The 10552-nt window shown below is 43.6% G+C and overlaps 1 protein-coding gene and 1 pseudogene across 1 annotated transcript in view; one reads left to right on the top strand and one right to left on the bottom strand.

Moving 5' to 3' along the window:
• Ccr6 (C-C motif chemokine receptor 6) overlaps positions 1–10552 on the top strand; it is a 60865-nt gene that overhangs the window by 28205 nt on the left and 22108 nt on the right. Inside the window, exon 2 of the mRNA XM_033763324.1 lies at positions 6231–6484. The gene's annotated coding sequence lies outside the window, so the exon portion shown is untranslated. The remainder of the gene's footprint in view (positions 1–6230; positions 6485–10552) is intronic.
• LOC104852784 overlaps positions 1–10552 on the bottom strand; it is a 77797-nt pseudogene that overhangs the window by 63636 nt on the left and 3609 nt on the right.

Here is a 10552-nt window from a genome sequence, read left to right as displayed (position 1 = left end):
AAAAAAAAAAAAAAAAAAAAAATATAAGTACTTTCCTGTGAGTTATCATCATGGTGCCTTCTTCCAGATGTGCTGCATCTCACTGAACTCACAATTCCCCATGTTCTTTCTGTTATTTTGTTTCTGGATTCACAGTATCTTGGCCATTCCAGGAGTAAACCAAGGCACCAGTGGTTTTAAGTAGGGCTTCCTGTTTTGTACCATGTCCCTCACATCTTCCTTGCATGCAAATCATTTCCTAGACAGTTGGGGCAACACTTCTTCCAGATGTGCTGCATCTCACTGAACTCACAATTCCCCATGTTCTTTCTGTTATTTTGTTTCTGGATTCACAGTATCTTGGCCATTCCAGGAGTAAACCAAGGCACCAGTGGTTTTAAGTAGGGCTTCCTGTTTTGTACCATGTCCCTCACATCTTCCTTGCATGCAAATCATTTCCTAGACAGTTGGGGCAACATATGCTGCTGAAAGAGAATAAAGGCCAAAGAAAAGAAGATCCTTGCTTGTGGATCCCAAGAAGCCTAGGAGAGGTGGAGGGACTAGGAGAGAGCCGGAAGGATTCAAGCTCTCTCAATTCAGCCTTTGCCAGGTACCCCTTTACTCCTCACACTCTTGTGAGAAGTAGTGATCAGTAAACTGATGAGAGAACAAAGATGCTAGAAGAACATGGTGCCAGAATCCCCTTGGCATCTGCTGTTTCTCAACATGGCAGGGGATATCTCACAGCAAGATGGGGTGAATATGCAAGCTCAGAGGTCTCTGCCTATAAAATGTCACTGTGCATCTAAATGTTAGATTGCATCTAATCCTAACTACATCCCAAAGGCCCCACCTCCAAATACCATAACATACCACTTTGGGGATGAAGTTTCTAACACATGAATTTTTGGTGACACATTCCATACTTAGCAGAAGGCACACTCTGCTCATCCATATCAGTAAATATTCTAGTTGCTGTCCCACATCTTCAGTGAGAAATCACAGATGCATACTGTTTTCCATGGAGTGACCTGATGTTGGACAAGAGGGAAACTGTTGGAAATAGCTGAAGGACAGAAAGAAGGAGAGGGGAGGGAACCACAGGTGCAGAGTAGAGAGAAAGGAGAGGGGCACTCAGGTTTAAGGCAGTGAATCTGGCTGTTTGCTGAATGTCTCCTTTCACGTAATTCATATGTTGAATGATCACCTCCAGCAATGATATTAGAAGGTGGGTGCTTTGGGGGCTTTGGGAAATGATTAGTTCTTTCAGTAGAATGGTGCCTTACCAGTGGGATTAATAACCTTATAAAAGGCATACAGAAATCTCTCTTTCCTCTTCCACCATGTGGGAACACAGCAAAGAGGCACCATCTTTGAAGCAGAGAGCAGCTCTCACTAGGTGGACTCTGCTGATACTTGGATCTTGGATTTCCAGTCTGCAACACTGAGAAATAAATCTGTTGTTTATAAATTATGTTTATAGTTATGCCATTTTGTTACAGCAACTCCAATAGACTAAGACAATGAACTGTGCTGATTTTCTTGGCTGCTATTACAAGGACCACAGAATGGGTGGATTAAACAATAGAAATGTATTGTCTCATAGCTCTGGAGGTGACCTCTGAGATTAAGGAAAGTTTGCCTCACCTGGGGCCATGAGGGAAGGGTCTGTTCCAGGCCACTCCCCTAGGCATGTGGATGGCCAGTTTCCCCAGACATTTTCATCATCTTTCCTGCATGTGCACAACTGTATCCAAGTCCTCCTTCTCCTAAGGATCCCAGGCACATTGGATTAGTACCTACACTGCTGATTGCATATTTATTCATCATCTACACAGTCCTCATTTCCAAATAAGATCACATTCACAGGTGGTGACAGTGAAGACATCAACATTTTTTGGGTGACACAATTCAGCCCATACCAGAAAGATTTATAATAATCTTCCATTCAATTTTTCCACTGCACATGGTAGTACCACACAGTACTCTCCATTTCTTACCCATTTTTCCTTAATAGCTAGTCACTCCATGCTGCCTGCTTGTGGAAGAGCCGGGGGAGCCTTGCAGACATTTGACGAGTATTAGAGAAACTGTCGTTGCTCCCATTTGGAAGGCCTTGCCTTTGGTACTAAAGTTCTGGAGGCCCTCGAGATTCAGGGTGGAATCAGCCATCCTGAGGATGTTTTACAGGTGTAATTGCATGAAGAATCACTCTCTCTTGATTCTAGGAGCCATAGTCATGACTTGGAGCATTTTCTTCATGACTGCAGCCTACAGGATACAGTTCAAGTTGCCACATCCCATTAAACTATACTCCGGTGTCTTCTATCCTTTATCCATCTCAGCAGTGAAAACATTAGTGGTGACCAGTGTGCTGTTTAAGGAACCACAACTTGGCCAGTTCAGTTCATTACATGGACTCAGATGACAAAATGTTCCAGATAGTAGAGAGAGTTAGGTCAGCCAACCTAAGGAGGCCTGGAAATCGTTCTCTAGCTTCATGTGTTTTTGGAGTGCTTCAAAAGCCCTTAGAACAGTGGACTTTATAGTCACGTCCCTCAGGAAGTGGGGTCTCAGACTTTATTAAAGAGATCCAGTGTAATTATTTATTTCTAGGTGCTTCCCCAAAGCCTTATGTACACATAAGTGGGGCTTTTGGAAGGTGATTGGATCCTAGAGGCATGACACTAGTGGATTAGAGACAGGGACACATTATGGGTATATAGCTAAAAAAAACATGATGCTGGGAGGATGTGTGTCACTGAGGATGTGACCTCAAAGCTTGTATTTCCCTCCCTCCTTCCTTGATTGCTCTCTGCTTCCTCCTCACCATGCCCTGAGCAATTCTTTATGATGCTCTTCTGCCATGCTCACCTGCTACAGAGCCAGCTGACTATGGACTGAAATTTCTACAAACTTTGAGCCAAAATAAACACTTCCTTTAAGTTGTGAGTGTCAAGTATGGTGTCTCAGCAAAGAGAAAGTAAATAAGACACCAGACTTGAGACACCAGGCACCCGGGCTCAGGCCCCTTGACTTGCTGCTGTTACAGTTTCTTATGACTCTCATGGTCCTAAGTCATGCTGCCTTTCCCACACCTGGGACCTGGTTCTGATTACCATCTCATTTCCTCTTTCCTCTGAAGCTCCTTTAGCATACAACACATAGATATTGTGTATGCAAGAGACTTTTACTTGATGTGCTTGGCCATATCACAGCAAAGACTGTGGCAACCCAAACTTAGGCATTAGAAAATATTCCTCCAAATTCATGTTATTTTACAAGGTAGAAGAAGCACTCCCAAACTCCAGGCCAGACCAATCTCTAGGCCTAAAAATTTCACTAACAAATGTTCCTTCTCAATAAGGAAGAGATCACCCCAAGATTGCTTATTTGTCGAATCACCTAAGAATGTTTAAGCAACTCGTTACTTTTTGTTTAAACAAGTTTCAATTTTCTGAAAAAACATATATAGTACACAGACCCTAAGATGACCACAGTTCTCAATAAGATGAGCAATTCTCACCATACGAAGCCTGGAATTGCTTACCAATTATCAGAATATTAGACTGTACTGTATTTGATACATCTACTAAGTAAATCAGGATTTTTAAAAAACTACTGTGTTTATACACAAAAAATCCACCAATTAATTGTCCTTGGACACATCAGAAAAAATTAGAAGAATAAATAAATCTTAAACTATGGGTTTTTAAAACCACCATCAATTGTTAGAGGAAATTGGGGTTTTGAGCAATGGCGTGCTTACACTTGCAGCTGACACCAAGGAGAGTGAGGGCATCCCGGGACAGTGTGTTCTTGTGTACCATGTCACAGGCGAAGCTGTGGTGGGGATGGGGTGGTGACTGCTAGGCTGTGCCTGGGCCATGATGAGGGTGTTCTGTACGGAGTTAGAAGGCGAGGCAGTGCTTTCCGGCATCCACCTTAAGCCCCTGGCCCTTTCTCTGTCTTACTCATGTGAAACCACAGCTCACTCATGTTGGATTCAATTCTCTTCCTACTCAGCAATTACACCTGCAGACTGAATATATCTAGAGAAAGACAGCAAGTGGTCATGGCGACCATCTCTCTGTGTGTCCCTGTGGCTTGCCCATGCTGCTGGCTGTGGCAGACCTCCAGACCATTCTTTCTCTTCTCCCTAAGTGTTGGTTTTATTCCATGTCCTCTCTTCTCAAAATGATGACACCCGTTGCTGTCTGCATTCACAGCTGATGCCCTGGCTCCTGCCTTGCTTGAGGAGGTTAGAACTTTTAGAAAGGCACCATTGTGAGCCTACAGCTCTTCCAGTCCCTGGCTGCTGAATCTGTGGACTTAGCCTTCTCCCTGAACCCTGCTTACCACACAGCCCTGTCTCCAGAGGAGGCTGTGCTCCGTCCAAGCTTCCTTGGGTTTCTAGGGGATTCAGATCAAATTCCCTTTCCTTCTCCTGCAGAGTCAGCAGCATCTGCCCTTGCCTGGATCATTCTCCCCACTGTGTGAACCCTGCTGATTTCTCCTGTCTTCAAATATTTGTTGTCTCTGGCGGTTATCTGTTCCTCTGTTTCTCCTCTGGCAGACTCCTTGTGGAGTCCTTTTATTCCTTTCCCAGCCAGGTTGGTTCCCACAGCACTACACAAAAACTGGGTCAAGATCACAACAGTCTCTGAACTGCTAGCTCCAGGGGCTAATTTTCAGTCTTGTGTGAGGTGAGCTGGGGCAGCACTGACCTTGGGTTGTTGTCTCCTCCTGGACACAGCCCTCTTGTTGGTCCACACCCTATCTTTGTTGATCCCATCCATCTACGCCACCTGCACTGAGGCAGTCTCTGAAGTGTCTCCCATTTCTCATTGTGAATGACTTCTTGACCCCCAACCCACCCCAACCCTGTCTCTCCTGCCATGTTTCCTGATGTTCCAACCTCACATTGCCTGGGCCACACACTCAGCGGCATCCTTCTTGCCTCTCTTTTCTCACATCCAGCCTTCCAGTAAACCTCCTTGACTTATCTCCATATATGCCCATTCTTCCCTGAGTGGCATTGCATTCTACCTTCAGCCATTCTCAGCACTGCTACAGAGGGATCCCTTTAAAACACAAGTTACGCAGTGTCACTCAAGACCTCCAAGGCTTCCCGACTGCCGTGGAGCAGAAGGTGACATCCTGATGAGGGCTGTGAGGCCCCAGAATCTCCTGCCATCTCTTTTCTGCTTTCACTCCCAGCTCACCCCAGCCTTACCCCTTCCTGTCCTCTGAGCATGCCAGGAAGAATCCTACCTCAAGGACACTGCCTTTGCTGTTCCTTTGTCCTGAAAATCTTATCCCCTAAAGGAACACGTGGCTCCCTCCCTCCCCTCTCTCCGGTTCTGTTTAAATGCCACGGTCTCAGTGAAGCCTTCCCTGTTCACTCAGATTAAAATTGCCACGGCCTCTCCAGCCCCAGCCTAATTTCCTCTTTGGCATTTATCACCATCTGCCATATGATGTTATCTTTTTCTCTATTTTGTTTGCTATATCTCATGACCATCATGTAAATTTATGAGGTCAGGGATTTTATGTTTCATTCACTGCTACTTCCATAGTTCCTTGAGCAATACCCAGTACATGGTAAGTGTTTAATAGGTGTTTGCTGAAGAACCGAATAAGGTAGGGTGTAAGGAGGAACTAGAAGATGTAGGTCTTATTTGCTAGATCTATGACTCTGTTTATCCTACTGTGGAACAAATTATTTAACATCTTCATGTGCCTGTTTCTTCCCATATTAAATCAGGGGTAATAATATCTACTTTGTTAGTGTTGTGGGTTAAAATTAAATGAAATAACAAACCTGAAGCTTCAAACACAAACTTAACACAACAGTTCTACTTAGAATCCTAAGAAACAGGAGAGAGCAGGGCTGACCAGGGTGCATAATCCCCTCCACCCTCCTCAGCATGAGTGTTTTCCACTGAGAGCCAATTTAGAGCTTTCCTTGGGGGATTTGTAGCTTGACTAATGCTTTTTGGTGTTTTTCTTTTAAAAATAGTAAATGACTAGTTGATTATAAATATCATTAGGTATTGTGTGGAGCTTTACAAAGAACTTTATGATCATGTAATTAGCTTGTAATTTCCAAGAAGAATCAGGAAATACTCCACAGATTAATAATTCTGAAACAAAAAATTTGCATCTAAAATTGAAATTATCAAGTGACCTAGTTACATAAGTTTGCTCTCCTTCCTCCACCTTATTTGTTACTTTTACGTGATCTAAAGTGTGCAGGAGGAATAAAATTTGTGGTGAGGCAGTTTACCACACTGGCCTCCAGGAGGGTGAAGAAAGAGCACGCATCCGCGTGGGAAGGAGCTGTGCAGTGACCCTGAGAACATCGGAGGGACCTACGCCTGCGCCGTCTAATCCACACGAAGAGGGTCTGTGTCTTCACCCTGGTGACAGGAATCTGAAATTTAAGAGAAAAACTCTGTGACCTCTGGCTTGTGCCGTGAAGCAGAAATCTACTTCTTTGTTGGTAAGTTTTTGTTTCGTCTTGCAATTTAGAAAAAAATATTTTTTGGTACTGGGGATCGAACTCGGGTCCTTGTGCTTGCAAGGCAGGTGGCAGAGTCACTGATCTAAATCCCTGGCCCAGAAATATTGTATTTCTATTGTAATTATAAATTATATGCTTTGAAGGTAAAAGAATATTGCTGAAGTTTACATCACCGAAGCTGATTTAGATTGGACACTTACTTATTTTCATTCCTTTGGTCATGCCATGGAGAGAGAGAAAAAACCCACTTTTGCTGAGTCTGTTGTATGACATGCACTATTCTAGAGGCTTTGTGCATGCCATTTTATGTAATTGTAATGATAATACTATTTTATTTTATTTTCTTCTTTTATTGAGTTTATTGGTACATGTTAGGTATACAGTACAATTATGTTCATTATTGGGATCCTGTACCTTTACATGACAGGTCTTGGTTCTCATTTTTTTCCCCTTGTCCATTCCCTCCCTTCATCCTCTCCTCTCCTCCCCATTTACAAACATTTTATTTCCATTTTTTCATTTTCTCATATTTTTTCTTTTCCCTTATTACCTTTCCCCTATACTTCCCATTTTCCCTACACCTTTAGCCCTTTTCTTCCTATTTCACATGGTCAATTGAGGATACTCCTAAGGGAAATAGATAAGTCACTCTTGTGTAAATACTGAATAGTTTCTCTGGTGTGAAAAACTATAATAGTACATAAGATCCTAATGATATAATTGACCATGTGAAATAGGACAATACTATTTTAAAGGGTTAGAGAGATAAAGTTATATTCTCAGTGTGTGACAGTGGAGGAAACTAAGTCAGAGTCTGTCTGTGCTCTCCCTAACTCACTTAGACATTGACTATGATCTTTACCACACTTGGAGCCAGCCCTTGCTAAGAATGATGGGAATATTTGCAAAGAATCTAATTGACAATATAGCTATCTCTCAAGGCATCTCTCCTAGAGTAAGTAGAGGAAAAACTGCAGCTTCTACAAATGCAAACCAAACACTTTTCATGCCGGTTCTGCAGCTGGGCAGCAGAGCCAGGCTCTGGGTGGTCCACAGACAGAGAAGAGCAACACAGCCTTGGGTGGAGAGATTGGAGAGCCACAGAGGGCTCATAAATGGGCAGAGGAGGCAGGAGGGAGAAATGAGTAATCTTGGAGTCAGCTGCAGGGAATGGACAAATCTGTCTGAGGACACAAATCCATGAACCTACTTATGAGTCTGCTCAAAAAAATGCACTATGGGGCCGGGGATTTAGCTCAGTGGTTCTGCTGTCTGCCTTGCAAGCACAAGGACCTGAGTTGATCTCTGGTACAAAAAAAAAAAAAAAAAAAAAAAAAAAAAAAAAAGCATGATAGAGGATATTCTCTTAACACCATCTTCCAAGTGAAAGTGACACATGGGTGGAATCAGTTTTACTATTGGGGGTTCATGTATTTTTGTTATTCCCTTTATATGATGATAGCAGAGGAATTTGCTTTAAAATTGCATAATGTCTTCTGAGTCTTCACTTACCTGGAGATATCCTACCTAACAATATCTTCCTCTAAGATAAACTGAGAAAGAGGAAATGAGCAGAAAAGAGACTGCAGCCAAAATAGAGACCACAAGCCCATGCCCTTAGTCCTATGTGCCTCTCCCAGGGGACACCCTCAGGTGCACCTTTAGAGGCACTGACTCCTATTTTGGGCACAGTTCTGATAAATAGGACTGTCTGGTTTCCCAGCACAGAGCTTTTAGAAACAGAAGGTTAGAAGTGGAGCTGTCAACTACTGTGGTCAACATGGCAGAAGTAATGAGGCACAGTAGAGCTGGGGCTCCTGTCGGAGGCTGGGGTGGAAACCCTCAAATACACTAAGTATGACTCTGTGTGGCCTCTGCATACCAAAGCAAGTAGTCCTGAGGCTCTGAAGGCTTCAGTGTGGAAGCTGATGCTTTTCTGCCCATGAGAAAATCACACAGCCATACGGTGGCCAAGAAGGACCACCAGGCCGGCTGGACCCTGGGATTTTCCTAAGTGACCTGGAACCACATCACAGGTTAGAGAACCACTTTCATTCATCAAGTCTCACATCCCCCCACCCCCCTGTTAAGTTTATTGATACATTTAAAGCGAACAATACAGTTACATTTATCATTGGGATCTTGTACCTTTACATGATATGCCTTGGTTCTTATTTTTTCCCCTTACCCCTGCCCTCCCTTCACCCACTTCACAAGTCTCATATTTTAAAATGTTTAAAATGATCAACTTCTGTTGAGAGTTAATTTGAACAGCCTTCCTTAAACACTAACGTTTCTCACTACCGTGTCACTATGTAAGACACATCAAGCTGCGGGGCATTAGCAGAGCTCGGGGAGAGGGTGGTGAGGCACAGATTTCAAAATGTTTTTATTGGTGAATGTTGGCAATGTATCATAGTTACATTCATTTTGGAAGATTGATGCATGTTTATAGTGTATCTTGATCATTTTCAATCCCTTTACTCCCTTTTTACCCTCCTGCCTCCTCCTGACCCTCCTCTTCATTTCCAATAAGTCTATTTTTTTTTTCTCGTACCAGGGATCAAACTCAGGACCTTGCATTGTAAGACAGGCTCACATCACCACTGAGCTGAGGCCCAACAAGTCTATCTGTTTATTTGATGCCTTTGTTTTCTGTTTTCTTTATTTTCACCTTTGTTTTACTGTTTCATTTATTTATTTATCCTTTGGGTTTCTAACATAAGAGAAACCATACTTTCTGTATTTGACTTATTGCAGTTAACATTATGGTCTCAAGTTCCATCCCTTTTCCTGCCAAGAGGATTTTATATTGGAGAGGACTGAGTGTGCCTGCAATACATATGCCCTTTTTACTTTTAAAGAGATATTTTTATCTGAGAGTCTTCAGAGGGTGATGTTGCATATATGAAGAAAGACAAGGCAGCAAAGGAAGAAGAAAGAGCAGGTGGAAGGAGAGATTTGCAGCATAGAAGCAAAGAGGGATCTGGGGACCTGAGCAGAGCTGTGCAGATGGGGCAGGTGCTAGCCAGGACTGGGGCAGGGCCAGCTGGACATGACCTGGGATGAGTAAAATCTCATCACAGCATTCACCTTTCAACATCATCCAGAGGTACTTTGAGGCCAGGCAGACCAGACAGTCTTCCTGTAGGTGTTGACACCTCAACCAAAGGGACGCACCCATTCATGTTAGGTGGGGACTGCTGCAGTGGGGTGTAAACTTTGCTCTCTCGTGCAGAGGTAAGGCCCCTTCCTACCCCAGACTGTGTGCAACTGGTGAAACTAGCCGGTCTCTCTGTCATCACCATTACCTCACCTTATCCTTTTTCCTTTCTGTAGCAGCTTTAAAGTCAGCCTGCCCTTTCCTGTCACAGAATGGAGGTGATGAGTCAGTGAACCTGAGTCGCTGAGCAAGGCCATCTGTGTTCCCTTGGAGCCCCAGTCCCTTTGTTTGGCCACCTCTCTGATTAGGAACTGAGATGATGTCTGTACAGATTCCAGGAAGGGGATTTAGACACAACTTCTATATGTGCTTATCCAACATCAGAATCCTTCACTTGGACGCCCCAATGTAAAAAGAATGTATGGCTTTCAGATCTTTCTGGTAGATAAACAGACATTTTGGCAAATCTAAAAATCACTGCCTTGTGTGTATGGTTAAAGAAATATGCAATCAGCCAGTGTGGGTCTCTTTGTTTGCTTGAATCTTTCTGAATCTGCAAGGTAGGTTGACCTTATTACACAGTCCCACCCACACCCAGGGCTGAACGCTGGCTGCAAGGTGTCCTCCACGTGGCTCACCTCAGATAAAGGCTAGCAGGGCAGAGGATGTGCATGCCCTGCTGTCTTGATTCAGCAGAACAGGGGAAGAGGCCTCTGTAACTCTCGTTCTGAGCTAACCCATCTTTCTGGCATAAATCGATCATGCCCTTAGGGAATTGCGATATTTTAAAGTCAGCCTGAGGATAGCCGGTTCCACTGGAACCAGGATTATCTCCTAGGTCAGGGATTGTCTCATCAGCTCTGGGTCTCCAGTGGTTCCACTTC

This window comes from Fukomys damarensis, unplaced genomic scaffold, assembly GCF_012274545.1.
Source record: "Fukomys damarensis isolate Sample0158 unplaced genomic scaffold, DMR_v1.0_HiC HiC_scaffold_14, whole genome shotgun sequence".
Taxonomy (NCBI): Eukaryota; Metazoa; Chordata; class Mammalia; order Rodentia; family Bathyergidae; genus Fukomys; species Fukomys damarensis.
This window is presented reverse-complemented; position numbering and strand designations above follow the sequence as displayed.